This window comes from Cheilinus undulatus, linkage group 22, assembly GCF_018320785.1.
Source record: "Cheilinus undulatus linkage group 22, ASM1832078v1, whole genome shotgun sequence".
In the NCBI taxonomy this organism is placed as follows: Eukaryota; Metazoa; Chordata; class Actinopteri; order Labriformes; family Labridae; genus Cheilinus; species Cheilinus undulatus.
The window spans coordinates 18813712-18831983 of record NC_054886.1 but is presented as its reverse complement, the minus strand read 5'-3'; the positions used below and the strand labels follow the sequence as shown (position 1 = coordinate 18831983).

At 40.4% G+C, this 18272-nt stretch overlaps 1 protein-coding gene across 33 annotated transcripts in view; it reads left to right on the top strand.

The window, feature by feature from the left end:
• Positions 1-18272, top strand: part of LOC121504518 (receptor-type tyrosine-protein phosphatase delta-like) — a 225803-nt gene that overhangs the window by 29380 nt on the left and 178151 nt on the right. For 16 of the 33 annotated variants that reach the window (XM_041779367.1, XM_041779366.1, XM_041779354.1 and 13 more), the window contains exon 1: positions 5997-6488. The exons of 1 other annotated variant lie outside the window; for it this stretch is intronic. The gene's annotated coding sequence lies outside the window, so the exon portion shown is untranslated. Of the gene's footprint in view, positions 1-5995; positions 6489-18272 lie in introns of those variants that run through there. 16 more of the 33 variants (XM_041779370.1, XM_041779369.1, XM_041779363.1 and 13 more) reach the window with 2 other exon arrangements.

Below are 18272 nucleotides of genomic sequence, written 5' to 3'. Positions count from 1 at the left end.
CCCACTGTCAGGAATATTAATAGAGATACTGAGTTTCTGGTTTACTCCATCTTGGATCCTTCCTGTTGAAGGACAGTTAGTTTATGGACTACGATGTCCCACTAGGACAAAGTTCAGCCATGATAGGACAGCATGGCAGACTCTTGATAAATCTTATCCTTGCCTGCATTTATCAACAAGTGCTTCTTTGCTGCTACTAATGCTGGTGCCAAGAATACGAAAGCACAAGGTTAGCTGCAGAGAAGGCTTTAATCTCACGAGTGTCATTCAATTATTTTTAAAAATCATAAAAACAGGCAAGGGATTTTTAGGAATCCCTGAGCTAATTAACCAAAATATTCATTATTTTGATTTTCTGGGAATGTCATATCTTTGTCACATGCAAAACAGCACTCCAACCTTCAGCCCATACTGATAAACAAGAAAAATGTTACACAAATAATCACTGAAAGTCAGATAATCAGACATCTGTGATTTACAGTACATTCTGCCTCTAGACACAACCAGCCATAACTCCCACAATGCTTTCTGTTGCCAGCAGTCAAGGGCAACAGTTCACTACACAGTAATTTCATCAAGTTTCTCTATTGTTCATTGTCACAAAAACCCACACTTTTTTTGGTCTATAAATCTCCATGCGGAGGCTGTATCAAATTCTGCCCTTAGAAAATGTATCAGGGTGTAATTTGCGGGCATAAATCAGCATCAGTGTTACTCAATCAGAAACATGACATGTCTGAGTGCAGGTAAGAAAACAGATCTGCTGACTGCAACAGTCTGTCTCTCTGTCTCTCAGATGTACTATTGTTGGATGCTAGATGTTTATGACTGCGGGGCAAGGTAGTTTATCAGAAAGAAGGTTTGGGTTGCTGCCACAAAAGCAACTTTTCTCAAAACACAATTGGTCATAGTCATGTGTCTCCGGAGGCCATTGCTGTTATTTTTCTGTAGCTCTACATCAGAGGAGTGTGCACTTGACGGTGTTATCACAAGCAATATTATCCCTTTGAGCATTGTTTCACCAACATCCCCATGCAGCACCATAGATGGGACTTTCTTGGAATCATTACCAGATATGTTTGATCATTAAACAAGGTTATGGATGTTATTGCTCAACTTGGAGCTCAAACAGGCTGACCTTGACACCATGCAAAGTAAGGACATTATTTTCCTTGTACACAAGGAAATTTGTTTGGTTAAACAAACACTATTGCAAAGTAGATATCATACTATAAGATATGGTCATTTACATTTCTATCCCACAGGATAAGAAACAATACAATATAATATAATACAATATGATACAACTCATTCTAATGTGACACGATTCCATTCATTATGCTTTGATACAATACGAATCAATACTATAGGATATGATAAGATACCATACGATACAATACAATAAAAATCAGTGCTATACAATACAATACAAAAAGATACAACACAAACAGTACTATACTATACTATATAATACAATAACATACCACACAATAAATATGAGACAATACAATACTTCATGGTATGATGTAACACTATATGATATGATACTATATAATAAGACACAATAATATATGATACGATACAAAACAATATGATCTAATAACATTGGATACAGGGCTACACAATACTAAAAATATGATAGTTTACTTTAAGATACTATCGAATATAATACTATACGGCAGTGGCGGCCCGTGGGCCATATCAGGCTCCCTACAGCTTCCCATCTGCCCCCCTGAAGATTATTAAATTCAGAAAATACTCAGAGGAAAATACATTTTGTGTATTTAAGTATCTTGTTTTTTCTTTAAACTCCTACAGCCATTAAAACAGTCACAAAAACAATTGTGTTTGAAACAGTTTTATTGGGAATGAATTAATATTTGATCCATTATTGTAGAAATCCACCTGCCAGCTGATAATAAGCAAATATCATGAATCACAATGCACTATATTAGTGTCAAACTAAGTTACGGATAACTAACCTGAAAACCTTCAATACTAAGCATTTTGGAAAGGGCAAAGGCTTTGAAAAAACTCAAAGTGTGACTGGATGGACGCTCTGTCTGTCACATCTTTACAGGGCAATCAGAGCAACAAAACATGTGACGTAGCCGCGAACATGGTGTGCATGCACAGATACCGAAGAATAGCGCAAACCATGGCGACTGTACACATCAGTACACGACTTTTGTCGTTTTTGAAAAGAAAACAACCCACTGCTGTTCTTTGTTCTTCTTTTAACAAAGAAATGTTCTGTTCTGATAAAACTGGCGCTTTAGCAGCATCCACGCTAAGCTCCTCCGCCATAATTGCACTGGCCTCTTGTTGCTGCTTGCTTACGTCACGACTCTGCCGCGCCCGAAAGTACTGCACCTCGTCGCTGATGGGTCCTGTCACTTTCTAACCGGGCCCAAACGGTTGAGATGGGAGCTTTGCAAGATGGATTTGCCAGTGAGAAACAAGGAAATGGAAACAACTGCTTTGCAAGGTTAATGGACAACTTGACCACCCTAGAAATATGTGACCAAAATATCTCATTTGCCCCCCTTGTACCTGGCTGCAGAATAGGTGATTAGGACTGATCTCACTGATAAGGCAAAAATGTATGTACAGTTAAAGAATATCAAACTCTCTAGACAAATGTGCTAATTGGAACAAAATCTTTATTTATCTTTGTAATTTTCAAAGTCCGGCCCCTAAAATGTCCATCAACAAAATTGCTGGCCATTGTATGAATGTAAATAATGACCTCTACTATACGACATGATACTATATGATGTGATACTATACTATCTGATACTATACAATACAATACAATACAATGCAAAATGGTTTGATAGGACACAATACAATATGTTACAATGCTATACGATACAATAAGATACAGTACTGTACGATATGATGTGGCACTATACAGTCAATGAAGAGGAAATATTAGGGATTTGACAAACATTATTGCACTTGATGGTACTTTTGATGTAGTTTTTGAGCTTTGCAGTATTATCGACAGAGGGCTTTGACCTGCTTCTAACGAAGAACATTTTAAGGCAACGTATACTTAAAAATCCAGAAATGTGAAATGTGGCTTTTAATAGTCATTTAATGAAAACAACTAAGATACATTAGATTGGTAGCATTAGCGCTAGCCCCCTGGCTAACTTTCACCTCCTGGTCCTGGTCTGATAGCTTTTGCTGCTGACTGAAAAAGTTTGATGGAGGTCCCGGCATAGAACCACATCCAGACATTAATGGCCTTACCATTAAGTTCAACACCCCCACTTACAACTTTATGAAACAAAACAAAAAAATGTCTGATATCATTCGAAGAAGAAGGGGTTTATATTTTGAAATGGGCAACAATAAAATATGTGCTTTTGTTCCGAAATAAAAAACTGAGTATTGAGCTTGAAAATAAAAATTCGTATAATTACCCAAACAGCCTTTTAAACACCGGTGGCAGAGGATGCCATGTAAAGTGGCCATCAGTATGAACTAATCCCACTCATACACATTCACACATTAATTTAATCAATTGTTTTCATTTTGTTTTGAATTAATAATTAACTTTTTCTTCCATTTGTTGTACATTTATACAATTTCACTTGTTAGATATCACTCGACATATTCAGTTGCAATAACGTGAACCAAAAAACGAGCTGGATAATGATCTACATAGTTGCTTCCATATTAAAATTGTCTATTTTTATACCACTTCTTATGCCTTTTAAAAATGAATCTTTTTAACCATACTAAATGATGATTTTATATTGAAAACTGTCATTTAGTGTGCTTTTACTGTCCTCCCATATAATGGAACTACTAGCTCAAAGCTCAGCCACACACACTTTAAATGTTTATTAAACTTGATTATTTTTGCCTGTATTATAAAAACTAATTTACTTGATTTTACTCAATTCCATATATTTTCAAACTTCATTCATAAAAAAAAACTAATTGAAATCAGTGTGATTTTAGAGAGAATTCAAATGAAACACATAAAACAAATGAGGCTGGGTTTCAGAAAGGTTTGGCCAGTAGGTGGCAGCAGAAACACCAAGCACACTCGGTGTATGTTGCAGTTATTGCAGCCATCAGTCTTTAAGAGAGCACATATCTTACATGTTTACTTATTATGACAGTGCTAGTGTGTAGTATTCACTTAGTTACCCAGCTTCCCCTGATGATAGAGCAAAACATGTTGATGACTGGACTCAGACTGAGCTGTTGTCTGCCACATATCACTCTGCTACACCAACAGGGGCATCTGTTATGCCTCACATGTGCATAACAACATATTTAAACTGGTGAAGACAGTGCTGCAAGAACACTGTCTGTTGCAGAAATTTTACTGGTGATGGTTTAGCAATACCGCTTAGACATGGCAACTGTGGATCAGTGGCTAGTTGGTTGTCACATAATGATGAGGTCGCAGGTTCAGTCCCCAGCTGGCACAGTTAAATATCCGTGTGTCCTTCAGTGGAACACTTCACCCCTGCATAAAATGATATGTTAACATGTACTGGTGGGATTAGCTAATACTGATGTCAAGTTCTCTATTTGGATTGATGGGTTTGTTGGGTTGCAGATGGCTTAATGGTTCAAGTCTGGCTTGTGGCTCCTTTCCTGCATGTTCCTCCCTTGCTCTTCAGAGTTGCACTTTACCATCATGCAATGGTAGGCAATTGCCTGGGGCCCTAAGATGACAACAGCCCCCATGAACTCATAATTAACCTTTTCCCCTGCTGTATTCTGGCCATTTAAAATTTGAAGGAATTCACTCATTAAAAGCTTGATATATTATCAATTATACTTTGTTGTGTTATATTGGCATAAAGGCCATCTGTAAATGATAAATTATAAATAAAATGGGAATACGTGTGGGATTTATGCTTAAAATTTAAAAAAAGATTATATGAACAACTCCAAAAACAAGTTATTTGGTGTAACTGTTATTTTACCAGATATTTAATCATTAAAATGATTAAATATGAATGTTAATAAATCGATTTGGTCACTTTGGTCATAACCAAAAAAGTATTCAAAATAGAAGAAAGGTTTTTCTTAAAGTAAATTGTCATTTTTAAAAATCGAAATAAACATAAAACTGTAGTATTTTATTATGTAATTTGATTACCAATTTTCCATTTAGAGTCTCTGAATGGAAATTTTGAAATCCACCCGGACATTTCTATTCAGAACAAAGGTTTTTAAACTGTCATTTTTTGTTGATTTTACATTAAGGTACAAGCACATTACTCTCTGATAAACAAAAATTTAAAAGGGGGGAAAACAAAAGATGTGAAGGGCCCCCTGCCAATATGCACCTCAGGCCCCAAAATTGCTAGCTCTGCCACTGCTGCTCTTACATCCCTGTTCCTGACTATATCCGCTGTCCTTCACTCTAAATAAAGGCATGAATAATAATTATAATAATAATAATAATATAAACTAGATTTGATTTAAAAAAATAAAAATAAATAGGTTTGATCTTTGATGCTTTTTACCTTGTTACATAAACCCAATTTAAGTGAATTCTATGAACTATATTTGGTTAAATTCTTATAGTCTAGCATGTATGTTTTCTTTTCTTGTTTGTTTTTTCAATTTCATTACATTTAAGGGATGTATTGGTTTAAGTTGAATGGAAATTTGCCATGTAATTGAAACACGTAAAATGGACAAAAGCTGCCAGATTACATGTTTTGAGTGCACGTGCACTCCTATTGTTAGGAAAAGTGGAAATAATTACAAAGTCAGACACAAACACTGACCCACGCACACCCACGCCCCCTCTCTGAAACACAAATATCCCCCTAAAATAGCCACATCCAAGTGCAAATTCCTGCAGAGGACTTGTGGGGGGAAAGTTGATCCAGGAGAGTTGGGAAAGTGGGACCTCACCGAGTGACGTCACCCCTCCTACACCTCTCTCTCTTTCTCTCTCTCTCTCTCTCTCTCTCTCTATCTCAGTCTCCAGTTTTTCTCAGCCTGAGGTTTCAGTCCGTGCTCGGGTCTCGGCTAAGAGAGAGAAAGAGACAGACAGACAGACAGACAGAGGACTGACAGACAGAGTGGGAGAAGGAAGAGAGAGAGAAAGAGAGATAGAGAGAGAGAAAGAGAGAGAGCGCGAGGGGGCTGTGTGTCCCAGCCACACGGCACTCTTCAAACACAACCACAGTCTCGCCACGTTCAATTCAATGAAGATCTAACGAACACAACACAGACTGCCTAAAACCAGTGAATACATCACACGCGCGGCACGTGCGTGTTTTATCGTCTTATAAACCCCGAGTATCGATAATGCGTTGGTGACGGACAACTCGAGGGAAGAAAACGAAAGGGGGGAAACCAGAAGAGGAACCTGGATTTCTTTCCTCCACGTTATTTTATTTGGACTTGGCTGTCACAAGTGGATGTAAAAAAAAAACTCCCTCAGACAGAATCGAAGGAGAAACCGAGTTTCAAACTGTCCGCAAAATGGTGATAAGGTAAGAAGAGTGTTTGACGAGTGCGTGAGTTTGGAGGTTGTGACACTGGGGACTGAAGTCGCTGCCGCAGTGATTTCAGGTGTGCGTAGAGCCTCGTGAAGTTGGTTGAAACACATTAGCTTGTGAGAAGTGACGGCTATTTGGACTGGTTAATGTGGATATGCTACGTGTAAGCTAGCTTGTTTGTGCGTATAACCGTGTTAATTGTTTGGCGCAGAGTTTATTATGGGCGCGCGCGGCCGTTGACACATACGGCAGCGCTTTCAGAGCCAAATCATCATCATATGAAAAAAACCGCTTTGAATACAAACCTGCGCATTTAATACACGATAAAAGCAGGTGAAATATTCTTTAAGACGGCCAGTTTGTGTGGAACGTGTTTAATTTTCAGGAAATGAGCGCAAAGCTCCACATTATGAAGGTAATATTTGCCTCAAGTTTGCGTTTTGCTTAAGCTATAGTGTCAGTAACGTGTTGTTTTCGCCCCTTTTCAAACTGTATCAGCCTTGTTGCCTGTTAGAGAGTTGTTGAAGTCTTTCCAGCGAGCAAATTGTGCAGATTTTTTTTCAAAGTGAATTCCTTATAACTCTCCAGAGATCCCTCATATCGTCTGTCTTATTTTTAGGACTCAGTTTATTTTGGCAGTGCCTTTTAAGAGCTCACATGTTTTAAAAAAAAAACAGCAGCACAAATATTGGTAAGGACAGGCAGTCACGCATACAGTTCTGTCAGTCAGGTGAAAGTGAACCTTTATTTCCAGTAGAGACACACCACCTGTGCTCAGTGTGCCAGTTGGGCCACTAGGGGACTCATTTCTCTCTCCAGTCACTTAGAAGAATGCAGCAGAGAGGGCTACAAGTCATGGAGAAGGGATTTTTAGGTACTCCACTTGCACTTTCATTGAAAAAAAAAACAAAACAACTCAAGTAAGAAGAGAAAACTGTTGTCCTAAGATGCAGAGGTGTCCAGACGTACTGGAAATATCAGAGAGCTTGTGCAAAATGAAAGAACTGATAACCATCAGTGTTTACATTCAAAGCCTTTAAAAGGCTGTATCACATTTGCACTGAAATATTTTGCACCCTGATTTGTAAATGTTTCTGATTTGTCGCCTGGCAGGTGTGATCCAAGGGCCTGCAAACTGGTGTGCATGCATGTTTGCTCAAGCAATTCCCAGTTTGCATCCAGTAAGCACTCCAGGAGAGCACACCCCAGCATCTCCTGTGTTTTACAGTTCCCCGGCTCTAACAATTAGCACTCGCCCAATTTTGACACGGCGCAATTAACGCTGTCACCACACGTTCGATTTCCAATTTTGCTGTTGCGACGGCAAAAGAGGAGACAAAATGCACTAAAGGTGGCGCTGGCTCTAAGTGCTGCCATCCAAAAGTCGCTGAAGGGAGGAAAGTGTCTCGGTCATGGAAAAGCGGCACTGACGCGGCCATTTTCTTCCCATCCTTCATTCCGTGGCTTTTTTTTTTTTGTTTAAATCCTTCAAAATAATAGAGGGCTTTTGTGAAGTATCAATGTAAATTTGGAAAAAGGTATTTCAGTATAAAGGAAATGAAAGCAGCCTTTCTGTGTATGTGCGTGTGTGAAGGATACAAACAGTCCATGGCATGCAAGCCATTAAACTGAAAAATGATATAAGCGGTTGGAAAGTGCCTATGAGGGAGTTGGGCCATTTTATGAGTGCTTGCCGATGTACCTTTTTCTCCTGCTTTCTGTGCCTGGAGCACATTCTGAAATCACATCCCACATTTTTGACAGTGTCTAGGAGGGACAGGAGAGTATTTTTAAGAGTGAATGTTCGGGAAAAGTCGGCTATGTCTTTCAGATGTCCTTTGTGTTTGTTTTATTTCTCCAGTGTGTACAGGGGGAGTCAGCAGCTACTACATATGGAGGTTAAATGTTAAGCTTGTATGTATAAGCTTATTGGCAGCAGTTTATTTGACAAAGGACTACGGTAGCGGAATGAAGTCCTTCATTTCTACTTGTTTTACAAATACCTCACACTCTCATTGTTTTAGCACAGTTCTATTACTGTGGTTTACTTTCAACAGTGGACAAAAAGAGAGAGAGAGAGAGAAGTTTTGTGTGTGCTGTTGTGTGAGCTCCACTTCAGGAATTTCAAGGCCAGGGCCCCTATTACAAGTGTGGAATGAGAAATCAACACTTACATTACAAAAATGGATACGTAAACATGGAGGGCCACAATTATCAGGCGCCGTCGAGTTGGAACTGGAGGAGATGGAGTGCCAATAGGTCTGTTAGCAATCACACACCCCCCCCTCACTGCCTGGCCTCTGTAATCCAGTGGGTGTATTCTAGTTTATTTTGTGCCAGGAACGGCCCTTAACGACTACCCGCTGACTGGCAGGGAGGCCGACTGGCTAGCTGGCAGGGTGGGTGTTCGGTGGAAGTCGACTGGCAGAGGTCAAATCGAGGAGAAAAAGGCAACAGGAGAGTGGAGTGCATGTATGTTGATGTATGTGCATTCATGAAGTGTAGTTTCCTCCACCGGAGCGTGCGCTTGTGCGTCAGGGGCCTCCAGCCGACTACAGACCCGCTTCACGCAGGCCCGCCTTGATGCATTGTGACAAATGAGAAAGCAGTTTGATTTCGCACAACACTGAGCCGCACTCCAGCATAATGAAGTGATCATGACTTTACCCTTGGTTCACTTTGGCCCCGGTCCCGCTGTGTTTTTCCCCTCTATTCAATCGCTTCACTCACTTATTTACTTGGCAAGCATTTCCTCCTGTAACCTCTAGTACTGCATAACTAGCGTCAAGGGTGGGTTGCTTGATAAAAACCACCGCTACGGGGCATTGGTTTTACACATAGGGGAACTCGAGCAGTTTTTATTGATATTCAAGTTGCCACTGGGTTGGAATAATAAGGAGCCTATTTTCACGCCCAGGCAAAATCACCTCTACTGTCCATCACCCTGTCAGGGTGGAAAGCTGAGGCGTAAATATTATTTGGCAGTGGAGGGAGCTGGAGCTGTTGCTGTCTCATATTCCTCCCTCTTTTCCTCTAATCAAAGCCTACCTCATTCTCCCGTTATTTCACTTTTTAAATACGTGTCCTCAAACACAAAAAAGCTCACTTTCAACATGTTTCATCTAAGCGTAGGGTACAACGTTGAACATTTTGCCCTGAGGCTCTGCCTTAAGGCGGTACATACAGGGGGAGTACCGATGTGTCAGAAACACGAAGGGTTTTTTTTTTTTTTCACTCGCAGCTGTCCTTTGCTTGCAGATTAGGTTTCAGCAGATATGATGGATGCCAAACGCCTGTAGCCAGTTGTGAAGACAGTGAAGGGGGGGTAGTGTGTTGGTATGGATTTGGATCGGGGTCAGTGGCACTGGCAGAAGATTGGAATTCTGCCCTTGACCTCCATTTTTGGATCATCCCCCATCAAGTATCTAACAGCCTGTCACTTTGAAAGAGTCAGGGAGAATATTTCTGCTCTCAGATATTGCAGGAATGAAAGAGATTGGATATTAAAAGGTAGCTCAGTGATATTTTTAAAGACTTCATTCTGACTTTGTTGCAACCCAAAACATTATTTCTCTTTATGCCCGTCCTTTTGTCTCATTTTCTCTTATCTTAATTTTTTTTTTTTCTTTTTGGAAAGGCTGAGAGCAGAATCCACTGAGGTTCATTTGAATAACCAGCGGAATGAGGAAATAAAAGCTGGAGGAAGAAATAGAGGTGGCGGTCGGCTCTTTGCATTCATGTCACACAGCTTTATCAAATTATGCCACAATGGCAGCCACACAAGTGATGGAATTTCAATTAAAGTATGACAGTTTTTAGAATTTGTTTCTGCTCAGTAAAGAGATCGTGGGAAGGAGGGAAGGGGGGGGCAGCAGAAGATGCATTTTCTAGTCTATATTCTCTTATACCCCGCACCCCTCCCATCCTCCATCAAAAGGGAATGACTTAGCTGAAACCACTTTTTGTTCAGAGGCACTCTGTGGTTTAAGCCTGGAGCCTGGCGACAAAAAAGGGGTGTTATGATAAAGGTCTTTGCGAAAGAGAAGTCAAAAATGGAGCCCTTAGTTTGATAGGCTCTTTCCAAGAACAATTACGCTTCCTGCTGTGCCAAATAGAAGGTTACAAGAGATAAGTGCAAGGGAGGGGCGCTCTGCTCAGACTGGTGGTGAGCTCGTAAACTGGAAAAGAGCAATGTATATATGACCCTCAGGGACTGTAAATTGTTTTGGGACCTGAATTTGTATCACATGCATTGTGCACAAACCAAATATAAGCAGACACGCACAGGAATGTGGAAAATCTGGACAAAAAACGTGTGCTGCAGCAGAAAATGAACCTAAAATAACTCCTACCGTTTATCTTAAATGAGGTTTAAGAACAAAAGGTGATTGAGATTTGTATTTCTGCATTTCCCAGACTCCCACAGGAATTGGCAAAGAGGAGAAAATTCCATTACAAAGTGCAGTGACATTGCCACATAGCAATTTCACGAATGAGGAATGCATTTAATAGTGGATGGATTTTTCATAATTTGGAAGTGTTTCCCCAATTTGTGCCGTAATTCTTCAAGTGACACATGTTGTAATGGGATCCAGCGCGTCCAATCCACTCACTGCGTCTGGCTCACACATGTCCACAAGGAGATTTTCGAACTTGTTCGGATATCTCTTAATCAAAGGAAGAATCCTACAGAAAAAAAGGCAATGAATTTGGACTGATTAACTTCAGTCTTTTGTAAATGTGTGGCTTTTTGCAGTCCAAATTTACATTCCTGCGTCACGGCAAGGTTAGGAGTCAACGTTTAAATTCCGTGTAACCCCGGTATTCTCCCTCTACTCAATCTGCAATTATAGCTAGCTGCTTTGAAGAAGCCAGGCGGAACTAAAATGACTTTTCATGTCCGGTATAATGACTGCCATTTGGAAGCGGGCATGGAGAGAGCGGGTGAGAGAGATACAGCAACAGACGAGAGGGTGAAAAAAGATAGAGGGAGGGGCAGGAGGAGGGGGAGAGAAGGGACAATCAGTGGATGAAAATGGCTTAGGTCACCTCTGGTTCTGACCAGACAGGTCAAACCAACCACCGTCTTTACAGATGAATCTACCATATTGTAGTCTTTTTCTTCCCTTCACTGAAAGTTTCACCCTTTTTCTCCCTCTCTATCCATCTTCCCTCACCATTGCTGTCCATTCATTTACCATCAACGGAAGCTTAGCAGCTTTAAGGCGGATTACAAGATGAATTGTACAGAGCAAGACACCGTATATTCTCTTTAGGGTGGGCTGCTGCTGCCAAAGGCCAGAGCTGACTGCCGTCACCTGGGCTAGCAGCTGGCTATCTTTTACACTTCACTCGCTAATGAGGCCAGACAGTTGGGGCTGAAGTTATAGCACAGGCTGGAAGCTGTGTTGGTAATCTATTATTTAGACTCTCATGGGGGGGCCGGTCTCAAGAATTTCATGCATGCATTTTGCAAAGCAAATGGTAGCCCAGGGGGAATACAGAGCTCTGTGTGGGAAAAAATGAGCAAGTATTTGACGTTAATGTGAGCACAGTCTTCTCTTGTCCTGCCTATTTCAAACCTGCCAAGACCTGAAAGTAAACTTTTGTATTTTGTCACTTTCTCCATCAGGAGGAATCTGCTAATACAGATGTGCTCAGCGACTCTAGCAGTGCTGACAACTCCATCCGACACACGAGTCCTCTTTGTCTTTTTCATTCACTGTTTCGTCTTTCCTCTCCCGTCCTTTCTTTATTTTGCTCCTCATTGGGATATTTTATGGATGCCAGATGAAGGTTGTGCTTGTGTCTTCAAACAGTCGACGCAGAAGAACGGGTTTATCTTTCCCTTCCCTTTTCATGTATATTTTAGGACCGATTTCAGAGGGGTTTCGAAGAGTTGCATCACTCTGTTATAGATAACACTGTGCAGACGGGACTTGTTTATATTTAGTCAGGCAGAAAACTATGGCGCGCATGACCCCACTGAGGCATTAATAGAAATATACCAGTATTAAAACTTCCTTAAATACCAGGGGTTAAATGGCAGTTGTTTCAACTCTAATTTCCCTAGAGTCCTAGCCAATAAAGATGGCCGTCCAAATATTAAAAAAGGCCTGAAAATGCATCAACTAAGTCCATGAGGCATCAGCTTCCACTTATATACACACACCCCTATGTTTCCATTTGGTAATTAACTATATTTGGACCTGTGTAAATGCAAATCTACTGGGAGATGAGATGGCAACAGTTAAACATAGAAAGGCAGTTATAGCCTGAGCAGTTAAGCAGACTTGGGTTACTCTTAAATGAAGTTCACGCAGAAAGGCTCAGGATACCACAAATAGCTCTGAGTTACACATGGCATAAATAAGCTGCACATACCCAACGCGATGAGGTCACTGAGTTACTAACGCTGACCACACCATGCAAGATCCATATCTTCTAAATTGAATGTTGGTATTTGGTAAAATTGTCCATGTTATGCAGAGGGTTGGAGACATAGGCGTTCACATTTCAAAGCCTCATTGGTAGGAAGAACCACTCTGAACTATAATAGCACACACCTTATGCATGGTGCAAACTTCAGACACTATCAGAAACCATCCATGAAATTCCCATGATCTACAGGATAAGGTAAACAAGGATTTCCATGACCTCTTAATGCAAAGAATTTGTACTGAGTTTCTCATGTCAGGTGTAAAACAGAGTAACTTGAGCTGCCATGCTTAATCCTCTACCTACCCCTGCCTTATTCTTGCAAGCGTTTGCCCGTCAATCCACCCTAAAGAAACATTCCAGGAGAGTTTTAGTGTCGCTGTAACTGGACACCATTAAGCATGCCTTGTGTTAGGGTTTGACAGTGAGAAAGGGAGAGTTTGTACGTGGGAATTGGAAAGCTTGGGTTGGGTCTTTTTTCCAATCAGATGTAGGGAAAACACACCTGAAAGAAGGGCTCTAACAAGCAAAAGCTCACGAGATGGTAATATATAATAATAATAATAATAATAATAATAATTATAACTTTATTTGAATAAAAAATTTTAAAAACAAGAGCTCTCAAAGTAGCCCTGTGATTGACAGGCGATCAGTCCTGATTGTATCAGCAGACCACGACCCCAGACGGGATAAGCAGTGTAGAAAATGAATGGATGGCTGGTTTACAAAGTACTTTGACAAGTGAAGAACTAAACTGAAGAACAAAGCAATAGAACCCCCCAAAAGACAAAGACAACAGGACAATGATATGAACAACATCAGCAGGGCCCAGGCAGTCAGAGAACCTAGTCAAAAACCTGATTAAGGTAGCCCAACAGTAACTGAAAATGCTCCTACACCTTTATTTTTAAATCTTGACTTTGGAGGAACCAGAAGGCCCCCACCCAAGGATCTGACTTACTCATAGGGGGTTGATAACTCTGTTATATAGCTTTAAGCTGAACCCATTTGTGCTTTAAAGGCAAATCAATTCTAAAACTAAAAGGAAGCCAGTGTAGGGAAACTAAAATTGGGGTGATGCCATGTCATCTGTTAAAACCAGTGAGAAGCCTAGCTACTGGATAAGCTGGAGGCGAGAGCGGGATTTATGGTTTGAACTGGAAAAGGAGGGAATTAACGTAGCCCAATCTGGAGAAGATGAAAGCGTTAATAAGTTTTTCGAGGTCCTGTGGGTCAGCATTGTTTATATTTTGAAGATTGTACATCATTGATGGAAACAAGATTTAACAATGGTTTTTATGTGCGGTTCAAATGAGAGATTATTGTCAAACAGGACACCTACATTTTTGGCAGAATACAAACAAAGGCAAATACAACAGAACAATAATATGATCAACATCAGCAGGAAGCAGAAAGTCAAAAAAACTGAGAGAAAAACCTGATCAAGATAGTAGCCCAACAGTGACTGTTTCTGCACTCCTTAGCTTCTCAGGTGTTCAAAAGTCAAGAGGCCCTGATGGCCCTCAGGTCCCCCACCTGAGGATCTAAGGTTTAGGGATGAATCATAGGTGGATGATAACGCTGAGCCAGTCCCTAATGTGTATTACAGTAGCCCAATCTGGAGAAGATGAAGGCATAAATGAATTTTTCAAGGTCCTGATGAGTCAGTATTGTTTTTTTTTAGATATTGTATAATTGATGGAAACAAGATTGTACAGCTGCTTTTATGTGTGGATCAAATGAGAGATTATTATCAAACAGGACGCCTAGATTTTTAGCAGAACCCAAACAAAAGACAATGGCAGCAGAACAATGACATCCACAACATCAGCAGGAGCCAGACAGTTAAGAACCTAGACAAAAATCTGATCAAGATAGCCCAAAAGCGACTGTTTCTGCATGCCTTATCTCCTCAGGTAGGTTGTTCCAAAGTCAAGGCACCCTGATGGACAATGCTCTGCCACCTTTGGTTTTAAGTCTCGATTTTGGAATGATAAGTAGCCCCCTGCCCAAGGATCTAAGGTTGCGGTCTGGCTCATAGGGGCTCGATACCCATATGTGCTTTAAAAGCAATGAGTAATATCTTAAAATCAGTTCTAAAACTATCAGGAAGTCAATGTAGGGAAGTTTAGAGAGGAATTTATGGTTTAAAACAGAGAGGAGTGATTTATAGTAGTTCAATCTGCAAAAGATGAAGGCATGAATGCGTTTTTCGAGGTTCTGTTGCGTCAGTATTGTTTATATTAGCTATACTTTATTGATGGAAATATGATTTTGCAACCATTTTTCAGACATCTACATTTCCATCAGTGGGTTTAATATTTGCTGAGGTGGCTATTAATTAAAGGGGAGTAGTGGGATTAAACAATATAATTTCTGATTTGATGGGCTGGTATTACTTGGACTTGTTTTTGAATATAACAGGCATGACTCAACAGTTTAATGTGGTGGATTTAGAGTTGAGATACATGAAATATGTGAAATGGCTCACTGACTCTAATAGTCATTCATATTTGGTGCCTTGCCTCAGGTCTTGGCTGAAAACAGGTGTCCATTTCAGCAATTAAAGCACCACTTATAAAATAGCTAATGTGCATTTAAAAAATAAATGTGGATGGATTGCAAATTGGCTGTTGATTCTGAACCCTCAAGCCTTTATTACTGAACATGTAATTTTCTCTTTCACAGCTGATTTTTGACAGTCTTTATGGTTCTGTGGTAGCCATGAAAACCAATTACAATGCAATCCCTTCCTTCTGCTCTCTCTCCTGTCTTCCCACCCTCTGCCGTTATTTGGAACCCTTCCCGAACTGTCTATTGTGATAAGCTCAACACAAAGCTGTGAGGAGGATGTCCTGCGCTAGCTGCTAGCCATATTGTTGTCTTGCCTCTCTGCCTGGACTGCCAGCCTGCATAACACTGCACCAGGGAATTAACCTCTGCTGCTGTTTCTTTCATATTGAATAAATTTTTAGCGACGGCCACTCCAGCAGAGCCGCGGGGGGAAAAGTACTGTAGATGTTGCCAAATTACTGACAGCTTCTCTCAAGCCCCAAACTGCATAAATACACAACCAAACAGCTCAGGCTCCCTTTGCTTGTTTCTGCTTCAACCTTTACCAACACAAAAGGGCATGACATTTTTTAAAGACAAGCTAGTTGACGTGAGAGTGGGATGTTAAATAAAGAAGTTCACTGAATGGGATATTACTACACTGTCACAGTTTGTGACCTTTCCCATTTGTTCAGACAAGCAAGAGTCGCTCCCTGTCAAAAATGGCCCGTGCCGTTTGTAAGCGATTCCTCCCTTCCTGTTCCTTTTTATTTTTTTTTTTATATCTGCCATCTGCGGTGACTGCATGACGCCACAGCTTCTGTGTCATCAGTGACAACGTTCTCACACACACACAGGGATGAGACAAGAGAGATCGGAGAAGGAAGAAAGGGGGAGACAGTGAGAAAAGAGAGCTCACTTCATCCTTTAATTGTGCCGCTGAATGTCCCGGTGGACTTCATTACCCAGGCATCCTAAGAAATCTCAGTTGTTTGCTCTTGGAAACATGTAAGAAAAATGTTTGTAGTTTTTTTTATGTCTCTAAAGCAGCATGAGGAGCTTCGGTTGGGCTAGTCATCATCCTCGAGAACAGATCGAGGCATGTTTGAAGGAGTCAGGGAAGGCAAGGATATCTGCTGTTAGAAACTTTTGATGATTATATGTTGAGCTAATGCATCTGATGCGTGCTCTCAGCAAATCCTTAATGCTCATATCTTTTACTGTCACAACATATTAAGTCTAAATGCTTAAAGGTATGCTTACATTCACAGTGGTGATTCTGTCTAACTAAAACTTTGAGCAAGTGAACAAAACTTATACCAACTAAATTTGACCCTATATTTTAGCATGCAATAGACACATAATAACAGAGTAGCAGGTTCACTTGTGCTGCTTTGGGACTGTAAGAATAAGCCAATTTTACTACAATGTGACACTAATTCAAAAAGATCCTTCATCCTTTTTTGCCCATAAAGAGTGTAATTTAATTCCAGATTTCCTGGAAAGCACCATTAGTCATGTCATAAACTGCCATGTTTTTGAAAATAACCCCCTTTCTACTACAATTTAAAGAAAATATTAGTGACACATTCAGCTTCTGTAGACCTTACCGGAGGATTGGAGGTAATTTTTGACTTCATTAAATCTGAGGCTAAAAATCTACAGCATCTCTGCATAAAAACACAGCAGGCGAGGTGATTATCTTTGGAAATTAGCTCACTCATTTAGAGCTGTGTGGATGCAGATGCCTCCGTTCAATGGAAGCCTATTATTCCAAACGACTCTCATTAAGCCGTAGTGAAATAAGGCAAGCTGTGGAAGCGGTGAAATAAAATCTTTAGACTGGCTGTGCAGAACTCGGCGGCGTTGCGCTACGCTGTCTTCATTAAGAGCTCTGACGTCAGGAGTGAAACGCACAAAATGACTCGTGTAAAAAGAAAAATTGTATGCAGCTGATTTCCACCTCTTATGCCCTATAGGAGGTTACTTGATGTTTGTGCTCGGAGCGGAGGGAGACGGCAGTACAGTCTGAGCTTAATGAGTGAGTTTATCTAACACCGAGGAACATGAGTCACAGCTGATCTTTAATTTCTTTACTTTAAATGAAGACTTTAAGATCAGCTGCGCAGTTTAATAACATTCACAGCAAGCATGTTTCCTGATGAGTCAAGCTGTATGTGCTTATGACACTAAAGAATCCCTTTAGCATTCACTCCCTTGGATGTTTTACACCTTTATTGATTTTATAAGTTAAAATCATCATGGTCAATATAATTTGGCTTTTTGACCAAATACAAAAAACTTTCTTAATTGTCAAACTGATAAAAGATTTTGCTAAAAAGTAATGTCAAAAAACAAAAATATGCAAGGTGAAATAAGTGATTGCATAAGTGTTCACCCTTTTAAAGTGACTGGCCTAATTCAACAGAGCACCAGCTAATTAGTGCTAGCAGTCTCACAATGAGTGAAATGAAGAACACCTGAGTGTAGTGAATGTGTCTCAAGTGATTGTAGTATGAAGACACCAGTGTCTGGAAGGTCGAGTTGGTAAAAGTGAGTATTCCTGGCTACCATTACACCATGAAGACAAAAGAACACTCCAAGAGAAAAGGTTACTAAAAAGTATAAGTCAGGGGACAGGATTCCAAGGCATTGATCACCCCTGGAGTTCAGTTAAGTCGGCACATGTGTAAATCTGCCTAGATTAGGCTGTCCTCACAGAGTGACCGTGCAACAAGGAGACTAGTAAGAGGCCACTGCAACACTTATGACTACTCTAAAGGAGTA